Raw genomic sequence first — 13,974 nt, 5'->3', positions numbered from 1 at the left:
GCTCAAGGTTGAAACTGATCAATTCAGTCTTGATAGTATGAAACCTGCTCAGTTGGCCCCCACACAGCTTGAAAGGGCAGCTTATCAGATGACAGAGGAAGAGGATGTACAGTCATGGATTTCCTCCTTGGATGAGGATTGTTCTATGAAAGATGGTGGAACAGATGGTGTCTTTGTGTCCCCTGCACAAGAACAATGTGGTTCACCACTCATATTAGTTGTGCAGACCACAGATAGCACAAAGAAGTACACAACAACCATTGTTTTCCAGCAGGTGTACAGAGGTTCCACTAAAGAACATCCAAGGAGGAGCACACACAGAGGGGAAATGAAATTTGATCCCTATCTACCTATCAAGCTCAAATGTCCTAAAATTTTTGAGGTGGGGGATCAAATAAATCCAGTCCTGCTGATCTATGATGGACCGGGTTGACAACAGGAGAAACAATTTTGATTGCCTAGCAAATGGGCAAATTTTGAAATTTATGTGTTGAGGCTTTTAATGTTATTGTAATTATGTTCTTTTACAGTGTTTATAGCAGTCTGTTGTATGCTTAGTTGACTCCATGCCCAATGGACACTAGGTAAATGTTTTTTAAGTTTGTTTTGTAGGAAGGCATTGGTCTGCAGGTTCTTGAGACCTCACAGGGAGGATCTCATCCCCAGAAGGAGCCAGTGTTAGCTCTGCTATACAAACGGATCAAAATGGATGCTAAATGCTCTCAAAGTCTGCAAACTCACTGAAATTCATGCCAAGAGATCTGTGAGTGCTGTTGAAGTCTTCATTGTTGGGTTAATAGCCTTCCACCGATCAAAATATCGCAAGAGGAAAAGTCCTTGAGAAGGCGGAAATACTCTATCAGGAGGCACAAATGCGCTAAAATCATGCAAAAAACAAAAGTTGCAGGCTTAAGGGTCAGAAATCATATCAGTCGTTGGATCTGGCCGATCAACGATCCAGATCGCATCAGCATTTTTCTATCGGCGATTACAAGGGGCAGGCTTTAACATAAGTTATGTGCCGATGCGATGGGCCGGATCCGATGGCCCTTCAACACTCCATTTTATATTATTTCGGGTCCACGGCAATATCGGCGGTATCGGCACTGGCAATGGAGATCAGCCATCAAGCGAGGACCGTTGATCGCGTGCACGGATCAACGGCTCACGCTGCATCGCCGATATCGCATCGGCGCTTTCAAAGAGGGCAGGGCCTTTAACATATATCAGCGATCGCCGATGGGCCGGACCCGACGGCGTTATGAGTTCTGTTTGATAAATTATCGGGTCCGCGGTGAATATCGTTGTCGGCGTTTTCTAAGGGGCGGGGCCTTTGCATATGACATGCCTCCGATCCGATGGGTCGGACCCGATGGGTTGATGAATGGTTTTTATTAAAATTTCAAGTCCGCGCTGGGCCATTTGCATTGATTTGGGAGCATTTTCGTTATATAACGAAATATGAAGAAAATACAAAGGATGCCTGGCAGTTGCCGATTGCGATGGGTTTCGGATCCGAAGGGGTTCGAAAGTAAAATATATATATTATTTAAATCCGCCAAAGCCATTTTTCATGTTTTAGCAGCAGTTTATTGTGTATTTTTCAAATATTAAAAACAGAGAATTGGCATGTTAAAACATGCATTGTGACCCAAAGGGCGGACCCGATAGAGGAAATATTGCACAAACTCAACCTTTGATATTTAAATGTGGCAAAGCGAGCAAGATTTCTCAATGGCGCGGAACTGGTCAAAGCAGACATGGAGCAGTACAACGCAGCAGGCAACCGCCTTCAATTCACAGTATGGCCGAGGAGGAAGTGGGACACCGCCGATCAAATCAGAGCATTCAATGGTTATGGGTTTCACCCATATTTCATTCCACCTGCCCAAAGAAGGACCACAGAGAGCCAGAGGGGGGAAAATCCATTTATAGCACAGCCAAATTCGTATCAAAGGCCCATTCCTGAATGTAAATGTGGTTGGTGGCCATTTATGGGCTCCTCCACGCATAGCTTAGCAGAGCAATTTTGTAAACAAATTCTATATATACCCAGAACAGAGATGTAATTGATGGATGAGTGTTAGATGAAGAGAACCCTATTGTGAGGTTCAACTTCTGGAGACTATAATTACTTTGTAACCTGCAGCGTCTCGTTTTCATTTCCAGCTAATACAAGCTTCTTTTGTTGTTTATTTCTCACTTTCCACTTCTCTTTCTTGTTCCAGGTTGTGCCAGTTTGCATTTGTTCTATTGCTGTGAATGTTTAGCATCAGAGGGGCTGTCATCCCACCTCTGTGTTAGAATTTAGCATTTATTATAGAACATGTGTGCAGGTTTCTGTTGTTTAATGCATAAGAGAGCTGTCATCCTGTCTGTGCATTAGAAACTAGATTTACAGGCCTCTTAACTGGTAGCAGCCGGCCATCACAGGGTCCTGTGCTTCTGCTGGTGTGGTCAGTCTTCTCCATTATCACCTTATCCCCAAACTGTGAGTAATAGGTGGTTAAAATCCTTGTAGTCTGGGGGTGTTCACCCATGTCTGGGGTCAATCATAGTAGAAGTGGTTATCTGGCTTGAATATGCAGCATTTGTTTCATTCATCCACCATTTATCCAACATATTTGTTGAGTTCTTAATGTTCCTGAGCATCACTGATTTACAACCTAGGTGAGTTTCTTGGGGTGATAACAGGACCCCTGTCCTTGTGTTGGTAGGCCTCCTTTCTGCATTATATTCCTGCAATCTGCAACAATTTCCAGGGATTAAACTTTTTTTTTTTCTCTGTTTCTTCCTTCTTCTTTTTTTTTTTTTCTTTTTTTTAGAGAGACAACAGGGGCACCTCAATGAGGTTTTCACCCCTACTATCTGCCTTGGGCGCCTCAGAGAGGTTTTCACCCAAGGGTCTTTTTATTCAAATTCTTTATTTTCAGAGAGACAGCAGGGGCACCTCAAGGAGGTTTTCACCCCTACCATCTGCCTTGGGCGCCTCAGAGAGGTTTTCACCCAAGGATCTTTTTTATTGTATTTATTTATTTATTTATTTTTTGATATGATGATGCTCAGGGTGTGGCCAAAATAGTGGCAGAACCCTTCTCTATTACCAGCACTGATTTTTCCACAGTTTCGATGAACTCCTGCCTTGAAAGGGGTTTCCTGTAGATCTTCAGTCGATGTCCATTGATGAGCATGGGGATGGCTTCTTCATCAATGGTCTGGATAAGGACGGAACCATTTTCATTGCAGTTCTCCACTGCATATGGTCCTAGCCATCTTGTCCTCAGCTTCCCTTTGAAATCCTTATGTCTGGAATCATATAGCAACGCCCAATCTCCCGACTGGAATTGTTTGTCATTAAGGTGTCGGTCATGCCATATCTTCCTCTGAAGTTGAACCACTTCTGAGTGGAGGAGGGCCTGCATTCGGTGTTCATCTAACCCATTCAGCTACAATAACCTTTCACGTTGAGCATGGCTGAGATCTAGGTCCAGCTGAGCTGCCATCCTCAATGTGTTGTACTCGAACTCGATTGACAGCAAAGCTCTCTTCCCGTAGACCAGCTCATAAGGTGTGAAACTGGTTGTGGTCTTCCAAGTGGTGTTGTAGGCCCAAGTGGCCTCAACTAGGCGATCTGCCCAATCCTTTCTGCTGCTGCTCACCACCTTAGTTAAAATCCCTTCTAATGCTCTATTAGTGACTTCCACCTGCCCATTTGCTTGAGGATGATATGGGGTGGAAGTCCTATGCTTGATCTTGTGATGAGCGAGCAAGTCTTCAATTAAGTTGGAGGTGAACTGGCTTCCTTGATCGGTGACTAACTCTCTTGGGTAGCCAAATTTCTAGAAGATGTTTTCTCTTAAAAACTCAGCCACCTTTTCTTCTGTCACTGCTTTGATTGCCTTGGTTTTTGCCCACTTTGTCAGCTAGTCTGTGCACACAATGATGTAAGACCTTTGCCTCGAAGGAGGGTTGATAAGACCCACAAAATCCATGCCCCACTTCTCAAATGGCTCAAGGGTCACTTGAGGTTGGAGAGGAATTTCATCCCTTGGAGTCGGTTTCCCCATCCTCTGGCATCGATCACATTGGCTGATATATCTTCTGACATCTTGATGAAGAGTGGGCAAATAGTAGCCTGCCTGTAGAATTTTGAAGGAAATCCTTTTTGCTGAAAAATGGCCTCCACAGGGTCCATCATGACAAGTTAGGAGGATGTCAAAGACTTCCTCCTCCCTAACACAACACCTCAAGATCTGATTGCGGCCAAGTTTGAACAGGTTGCCCCCGATCCAAGTGAATGAGGCACTCTTCCTCACGATTCTGCTCTTCTCCTTCGAGGATAGATGCGGAGGGAACTGTGCTAAGACCAGGTAGTTTGATATAGCAGCAAACCATGGAGAGAGTACTGAGATAGAAAACATATGTTCATCTGGCATCTGGTCATCCATTGTTCCTTCTTCACCTGCAAGCAAATCCAACCTAGACAAGAAGTCAGCAACAACATTTTCTTTACCTGGTTTGTCAACGATAGTCAAATCAAACTGCTGCAACAAAAGTAACCATCTAATAATACAAGCATTCACATCAGGCTTATTCATTAAATATCTAATTGCAGCACGATCAGTATGTACAAATGTTTGATAGCCAGTGATGTAGTGTCGGAACTTGTTCAGGGAATTGACCACGGCTAGGAACTCCTTCTCAGTTACAGTATAGTTCATTTCTGCCTTGGATAGGTTTTTGCTGAAAAAGTATATGGCATATGGCAGTTTTTCCTCAACTTGTCCTAAGGCTTCCCCTATGGCTTTGTTCGAGGCATCAGTGTGGATGTGGAAAGGTAGGGCCTAGTTTGGGCCTCTCAAAATTGGGGCGGACACTAACTTATCCTTCAACTCATTCAGAGCCCTTTGAGAGTCGTCAGTCCATTTAAACTGAACATCTTTTCCTAAGTGGCCAAACATTGGCGAGGCTAGCTTACTGAAATCTTTAATGAATCTTCTATAATATCAAGTTTAGCCTAGGAAACTCCGAACATCCCTTACCTTCTGAGGAGGTGGAACCTTTTTGATGATAGCAATTTTGTTAGGATCCACCTGTAATCCTTGGCGAGAAATGGTATGACCTAACACGGTCCCTTCAGTCATTAGGAATTCACATTTTTCAGGGCTGAGGGACAGGTTCATCTCAATGCACTTGCTTAGAACTTTTTCTAGGTTGGACAAGGCTTCTTGGAAGCTAGACCCGTAAGGAGTAAAGTCATCCATATAGATTTCCACCGATTCATGAACCAGCTCGGCAAAGATGCTCAGTACAGCTCTCTGGAAAGTGGCAGGAGCATTGTGTAGCCCAAAGGGAAGGACTCGGTAGGCAAAGGTACCCCATGGACAAGTGAAGGTGGTCTTATCTTGGTCCTCCGGGCTGATTTGGATCTGATTATACCCGCTGAACCCATCTAGGAAAGAGAAAAACTTCTTTCCTGCCAGTCCATCCAACACTTGATCTATGAAAGGCAAAGGGAAGTGGTCTTTCTTGGTGGCTTTGTGCAGTTCTCTGTAGTCCACACAGATTCTCCACTTCCCAGTTTTCTTGGGTACCAACACCAGAGGGGAAACCCATTCGCTGTCCGAGATGGGGTAGATGAACCCTGCATCCAACAATTTTTGCACTTCTTCTATAACAATGTCCTTAAGGGCTAGATTCATTCTCCTCTGAGGTTGCCTGACTGGTTTACATTCCTCTTTAATGTAAATATGATGGGTACAGACCAAAGTATGGATTCCTTTCATTTCCTTGTAGCTCCAGGCAAAAGCCTCCAAATGGCGGTTCAAGAGGCTACATAGCTCCTTTTCCTGAGAGGGAGAGAGAGAGAAGCTGATCTTTAAAGTTCTTTCAGGGCCAAACTCCACATTCTTAACTCTGGGAGTGGTCGGATCAAACACACATAGGTCCACTAAAGCACTGGCTTGGGTGTCTTCCACCAACTCTTCCAAGGATATTGCACCGGGGGGAGGATTTTGGATTAAGTTCTCAATCAAATCATCCTCGGTTTGAGGACCTCCCCTGGTGGCCTCCACTGTGCATAATGGTGCAGAGTAGACCTCATCCTCATCTCCTTCTTCCAACCAGAGGGGTAAGTCATGTTCTAGCAGAGGTTGGGCAGGAGGGTACAGGACCAGCTGTTTGGACATAGGCCCATTTTTTATGGTCATGCTTCTTGCTCGACAGCTAATGTAAGCATCTGCAGTAGCTAGCCAAGGCCTTCCCAAAATGAGGGGATATCTAGTGAGTTTTGCCTTTGGCTGAAGGACCAAGAAGTCCACAGGGTACTCCCAGGAGTCAACAGAGACCAAGACATCTTCCACAATCCCTTCGGGAGTCACGGTGGAGCGGTATGCCAATTGCAGTACTGTCGAGGTCTTCCTTAAGGAACTCTGAAGGTTGAGCTTAAGCATGGTGTCCCTGGTCATCACATTAATGGCGGCCCCTAGATCAATCAAGGTGTGGGGTATGATGGTGCCATTGATGTGAACATCAACTACAGGACTCCCAGGGTCCAAATACTTTGGACAGATTACTTGCCCCAACATAAGATCGGATAGTTGTCCTATGATATTGATAGTTGAGGCATCTCTCTTTCGCCTGCCTAGGTGCCTGAAACACTTCTCCTTAATCAATTTGTTGTATATCGATACATCTTTTATGGCCTGGAGAAGTGGTATTTTCACACACAACTACTTGAGTTCTCCCAGAAGCTCAGTCTCTTTTGGGTAGGGTTGTGTGGTTACTATGAGTTGCTCAGGAAAGGGTGGAATGGCTTGGGGTTCACTTTCCTGTTTCTCTTCCTCCTCCTCTAGGGGAGGAGGATGGCGCTCTGGAAGGACCTTCCTAGATTGCAAGTTGATCTCCTGGATCTCCACAGCACAGGTAGGGCATGTTGTCTCCCCAGTATATACCTATTGGGCCTGTCTGTTGTTGGGGTTTAGGTTCGGTTGAGCAGGTATCTGGGGTTGTCTTGGAGGAGCAAGAGGTAATGGTTGTGGTTGAGCCGGTGGTGGAGGCAAAATGGCGGGAGGAGTGTTGTACTGGGGCCTCCACCCCGGTTGAGGTGCATTCCACTGAGGTTTTGGCTGGGCAAGTGAGTGAAACAAATGAGTAGGCTGAGTATGGTATGGAGATGGGTAAGACCACGGAGGAGGTGCAGACCAGGAAGGATGAGCAGGGGGGCCCCAAGAAGGTATAGGAGCGGATTGGTTGAGGTTATAATAAGCTTGGGATGTCCCTTGCATCCCCTGCTGGTAAGGTCTAGGTCCATGTGGCCTCCTTTGGTTGAGGAAGTAGAGAGGTTCAGTTGCCGCCTCAGTCCCTAGGTACATGGCTTTAAATCCAGGCAAGCTAGGGCATTGGTTGGTGGGGAGGTCTTCCTCACAAATGAAACATATCTCTACTGAGTGCAATTTGCACTCATCCTTAGGATGCTTCCTCATGCATCTAGGATAAAAAATGGCCAAAGCCCTCTCAGCTTCCTCTTTATTTTGCTGAATTCAGAAGGTATCAAGTTGCATGGCAATAGTCTGTCTCATCTCACTCTTGAGGTCTTCCATCTGGTTAGCAAACTCATGCTTGGAGAAGGTGGTACTAGTTGAAAGTGGATTCCCCCTACCTCTCTTCTGGGCTACCCTAGAATGGTTTCTAAACACAGTCTTTATGTCCTCATAAGGTAGTTGGTAGATGTCCCCTCTAGCCAGCATGTGAAGGGTGTCTAGGAGGTCTTCAGGGACCCCTCAGAGCAGAACCAGCTTCAGAGATTTCGGGTCAAGTGTGCACCTGGCCCGTTTATAACTAAGTTGGAACCTTTCCTCATAATCTTCTAAAGACTCATCGCTTCCCATGGTCATCCGAAAGATTTCTCCCTTGGTTTCCTTGGACCTACAGTAGTCCCGGTATTTGGCATTGAAAGCTTGTTGCATCTGAGCCCAAGTGGTGGTACTGTTTCCAAGTAACCCCATGAACCAGTGTAATGCTACATCCTTAAGGGTAGAGGGAAAGAGTTTCAACTTTTGCTCATCCTCAGCATAGTCGTAAGTTCGACAAAGGACAACAAACTCAAACAGGAAGGTATCAGGGTCTTCAGTAGTCAATCCATGGAAGTGAGGTAAAGCTGAGGGACTTATTTTTTTCATTTTCATGTCTCCATTGGTCTCTCAGATAGGAAAGGCACCTTCTATTCTCTCATCTTCTCTTCTACCATTTCAGTTTTCAGCCATGGCTTCAGATGGAGCGTTCTCTAACTCTTCTTCTGTTATAGGATCTTCGTATATCTCAGGAGGTTCACCTATAGGTTCTTCCGGCTCACTGTCACCAGAGAAGAGAGAAGGTTGACTCAGTGATGTGGTGGGGGTGTTGGGTAAGAATTCACTGGTTTTATCTCTGTTCCTACGAGGCATGAAATGGAAAGACTTTTGGTTGCTCTTTTTTTTTTCTGCTGGTACCTGCAAAACTGAAATAGATTGAACTGCAACTAACTATCCTGCTTAAATGAAAGTGTGGAATGGAAATGAAAATAGGAAAGGACTAATCTACTTTGTAGAATTGAAATTGCGGAATTGAAATGCTAAGCTATGCTTGCAGAATTGAAATGCTAAGCTACGCTTGCAGAATTGAAATTGCGGAATTGAAATGCTAATCTATGAAAGCAGGAAATGTCTACTCTACTTTTGCAAAAATGAAATTGCAGAATGGAAATGAAATAAACTACTTAGCAGAAGGTTATGGGAGAAAATGGAAGAAAAGCAACAATCACCAATACTCTGACGCTTCCCCGGCAACGGCACCAAAAAGATGGTGCACTCCAGTATTGCAGCAATAATGTTTCAACTCCTTGGACTCCCTTATTTACTTTTGTCAACCCGGTAGTTCGTAACAAACTTGGAAGCGACGGTGCTGTATGCACAAGTACTAGCTCTTGTCGCAGCTGTCACTTGGTCAGCTGGCACAAGTCCGCTAGGGGCTCAAGCCAACTTCTATGAGCTTTGAGAAGAAGCTTGTTAATTGATGGATGGAAGCTAGTCTCGAAGGAAGCTAATCTATTTGCGAAAAGAGATTGAAAAACTGAAGGAGAGCGCAAACCCTAGCAAACCCTAATTCTACCAGCTAGTCCTACTGACGCAAAGAAAAGAATGCAAACCACTGAAAGAGATGCCATTACTTCTATGAAGGTAAAATACATGTGTCTAGACTACCTCTATCTGAAGAAAACATCTTTTTGTATTTTTGATTAAGTCGTCAGTTTCATCATGCATATGCTTTCACTGTTCTTGACTGTGCAGGGGTGGATCAATGAGGAGAAATGCTTGGAAGAGTTCGGGAAGGTTCAGAGAGGGTCTAAGGAGTCCCTAACACCCTTCCAGAGAGTTTCACAAAGTTTGGCTATCAAGAAACCTCATTTGTGAGCTTCTACAGGAAGTCTGTAGGGGTTCTACAAGATGTTTAGGAATTTCTACAAGATGTTCAGAAATTTCTACAGGATGTTTAAAAATGGGATGTTGGAGGATGGGTGAGTGAGGGAAGATGCAGGAATGGATATGGAGGTAGGATAGGGGTCTGAAGTGGCCCAGGGACTGGTGGATGGAGTGGTGGGAAGGTGTAGATGGCTGAATTGGCTCAAGGAAGGCTGAAACAATGGTTGCACAAAAAGGGTAAGGTTACGTGGGCAAGAGGAAAAATGTGAGACAAGGAACCTAGTTAGGAGATGGAACAGATGGCTTCGATGAAGCTTGGGTGGATGAAAGAGTGGTAGAGATGCTCTGCACTGTGTACTTTCAACTGAACCAATAAAGACTTGGAAGAAATCAAAGTCCTAGCTAATCTAATCTAGCTAACAATAAAGTGGATGAACAATAGCTTTATTTGAAAGAGAACCATATATATCAACTATGCAATGAGACATTTCAGAGATCTGAACACATAACCAACTTCTGCAAATGAAAACAGCACACTAATGATCGCATGGCAAAGAAAACTAGTGTTTTTGTTTGGGACAACACGGTTACTTCAATTCCAGCCCCTGATCCAATGAGGAAGAGGTGAAACCGAAAGTGTTTGTGGGCCCTTTTCTGGAGATTTTTCCCTGTTATTATCCTACCAACCTATTCTAAACACCTGAAGCAATTCTAACCATAAACAGTGACCTAGTTAATCAACAAAACTTAATCTGCCTAACAGAAATACGTTGCAAATGCATAAAAGGAAAAGCAATGATGCATAAAGGAAAGATAACAGTACATAAAGGAGGCCCTAGGCTCTCAAGTTGGGCCCAACCCTGAGAGCTACGGCTCCTATAGAGAACTTAGAGTTGATATAAAATAGGACTTCTTATCATTATCAAAAAATAGTCATCAGTCAAAAGTTATGCCAAAATGGCTACAAGAAAACGAGCTGAAGGTGACAGCACTGTAGTGCAAAAAAATGCAATGGTTTCCAAAGTCCCTTACGAAGGCTGAGGCATTCTCATTTATACACCATGAGGGCCCTAGCAGGCCTCCTAAATCTAAGGGACTTGGCTGTCCAAACTGTTAGTAGATAGTCCCTTTTCCAAAATCTTCTTGGCTGCCTTCAAGATCCGTTTTTGGTGGCCTGTGAGCTTGGAGTTGGGGGTGGAGATCCCGAGGAAGGGCTATTTAATGTCATAGACAAGCCCCCTACGAATCCTCACCTCAAGCTTGGCTGTCACCTAGCCCATGATTGCTCGGTTTTGCTCCAACATGTGTCAAAAAAACCTGAAATAAGCACGTGTTAGCCACCTAGGAAGAGTGACCACCCTTATTCGTACAAAGGACATAAACATACTAAAAAATAATGCATAATCTATGAAAAATGGAGGATTGAACAAGGATAATTAGGCAAAATGAGCCCAATAAGTTAACCAATTTGGGGCTCATCAGCTGCTTTGGAACTTTCTTCATAAGATTGTTCACAGCCAAGACTCAAATACTTAGGCCTTACCTCAACCATTATTGGCTCAACTATACCCAGTGCATGTTTGCCCAATCCTTTTCCTTCATATCCCATTTCAGACATCAACTTGGACCCTATGCCTCTGGTATGTTTCTCAAAAGAACCAACATAAACATTCTTATAAGAATTTAAAGACAAACTAGAATTGTTTACCTCTTCTTCAAGCCGATACTTGGCTAAGGCTTCTTTGGCAACAAGGAGTTGTGTCTCCAACTCATGCATCCTTTCCAGATTCATGCTTGCAATATGAAGTTGGCCTTCCATTTCCTGCAATTGGTCAAAAAGCAACTGCTTCTCTTCCCTCATGGAATTCAACTACTCTTGAAGTCTAGAGCTCTGCCTTTCATCCTCATACATTTATCTCACCATATTCATCATGATGAAAAATTCTTGCTTCAAGCCTTCATCAAAGAATCTTGTGAAGGAGGATGATTTTGAGAGCTCACTTATGGAAGTTGTCATTATAAAAATGAACAAAAGAGCTTCATCAAAATTCAAAATCTATTAACAAATTCCTGAATCAAATGATTGTAGAGTCAAACTCTTATTCAAACAACCTATTTTGCATCATACTCCTTGTGCTTCTCGGATTGTCTTGAGTCCTTGGGATAAGGAAAACATATGCTATTCCTTTTTGTCTTCTCCAAGATTTAGCTATTCAGTGGCTATCCCCAATCTTCCTTTGAAGCTATTGTGATCAAAACTTACAAGACTGTCAAAATATCCTTGCACAAAAACAATCAAAAGACAACTACACCAGAGATTGACTGAAAAGAGCATTTATCTACTTTACAATTGTATAACAAGAGAATTTTGAAGGCTTCCTGGCTCTTTTCAAGCTCTGTCTATAGCTTTATTTGACTACTTTTGATACAAAGAAGCAACCTGCTTTGATACCAACTGATCTGAATTTGAAACTACTTGTAAATGCTTTGCAAGGTATTCAATTCAGTAACATACATGTTTAAAAGATGTACATGTCTTGCAGTTAAAAACAAATGAAATTTTCAGCTATTCATGACCCATTTAAGTATAGAAGAATTAGTTCCTTTTACTGTTTAACACATTAAAACGAATTTGTTCTACAAAATAACTCAAACACAAATTCAAAAGAAGTTGACAAAGCAGTTCACCCCTCCTGGGCTACATCTGCTGGGTCCAAGGCTCCCAAATGGGCATGTCCTCGTTTTGATTAACAACTCAAAATGAATATACAACTGAATAAAAGCCTCAACAGGCAAAATGGACTGTAAAAGTGGATTCAGAACACTCAAATCAATCAGGAATGACTACTGGTTCTCCTCCAATGGGTACCTGCAACCCTATACAGCTCCCACAATACTAGGCCTTGGTGGCTCCTAGAACTTCCACGGAGCAAAAACACCTGCAAATAGCCTCTGATTCCTCTCTTACCTATGCCAATGGCTTCAGAAGGTCGAAGAGACCCAAAATAAAATAATAAATTCGTCCAAAAAAGACTTTCCTAGCCAAACTTATGGCTCATTGAAGATTTCCTCCAGTTTGGCCTAGAATCACTCCAGCTAACTGTAGTGGAAGTTAAGATAGGCCCGCCAATTATGGTAGGACCACCCAAATTTGGCGCTCCGCCAAATTTTCTGCCAGCTAAACAATGCTCTAACTACAGTTCAATTGAATGCCATGTGAATGGTTTATGGCTTGGCAGTTCTGCATGGGATTGCGTGCCAGCACATTTTCTTGACCTACCCTTAACTGCGTGTTAACCCCACACTTTGTGGTAATGTGACCACATATCCATATCATAACACGGTGACCATTACAGTTTTAACGCTGGTAGGTATGGGGGCATAAGCCCTGGTCCTAGTCCACGGTCACGTCGTGTGGGGGGGCTGGCCCCCTACGGGCCCCGCCCTAAGGTTCCTCAAACCAAATGTAATCTGTTCCGCCAACCTAACAAGTTCGACCCCTGTGGCGCGCTGGTAAGGTGTAGCGTTTGGAGACATGAGCTCTTAGGTTCAAACCATAGATCCGACCCAATATTTTGGAAATGCGCCCACATAATGCTGATGTCACCCTAGGCCATGTGGCAGCTTGCCATTCGCTGCTTGAAAAATAATATTCTCTAGAATATTTTGGGAATATTCTATTTAATTTTTTTTGAAAAAATTCAAAATTTCAATGTTATTGGGCAATTTTTCTTTTTGGCATAACTTCCTCATACGGAGACCGTTTTTCGAACCATTCACGGCATCGGAATCAGGAAGATGAGCTCTATTCGGTTGTTCAGGTTCAAACCATTTCTAAGAACTTTCATTTTTGACCATTTTATGACACTTGGTCCTGAGCTCCTGATCAGTCGATTATACAGTTACTCTTGTATTTGATTTGAATTAGTAGTTTTTCAAGTGTCGAAACCAAGTTTTTAGTTCAAAATCACAAAGTGTCATCATTGTCTTCATTTTGTCTTGAAAAGAAACTTGTTAGTAATGTCACTTTGAAAAATAATTCAGATTTGTGCTTAGCTTTCTTTTTATCATTCACACATTAAGAAAGCGGAAAACAAATACATGCATGTGCATTTGCATTTAGACTGCTTGTTGATTTAGGACAGTGCATTTAGTGTGTGCTTGGTGCTCTATGTTGAAATAATCTCAGTCCTCTTTCCTTAGTAGCTAGGATTTTCATTGCGAAAAGAAGATTAAACGATTATTTATCATCTTAGATTGCATTTTAGGAATTGTACATCTACATCACGCGGTGAACCTGAAAGGCAAATTTCTTAAGCAAGATCAACTGTAAAATAAATTTAATGAACATAAAAACTCCTTGGAACCTAACGCACAACATCTAGAAGTCTATGCTAGAGACTTATTCCAGCATCGTAAAGCCTGGTAACTATCGCTCTCATTGCTGGTTGGGTGATTCCTCCTATTTGAGACGACAAGTGCCAGTATGGACTTGTGCTCCCACGTACCGTCGAGT

This window comes from Pinus tabuliformis, chromosome 1_2 (genome assembly GCF_031772625.1).
Source record: "Pinus tabuliformis cultivar Carrire ecotype Pingquan chromosome 1_2, CPIR1, whole genome shotgun sequence".
Classification (NCBI taxonomy): Eukaryota; Viridiplantae; Streptophyta; class Pinopsida; order Pinales; family Pinaceae; genus Pinus; species Pinus tabuliformis.
The sequence above is the reverse complement of the archived record's forward strand: the minus strand, read 5'-3'. Positions refer to the sequence as shown.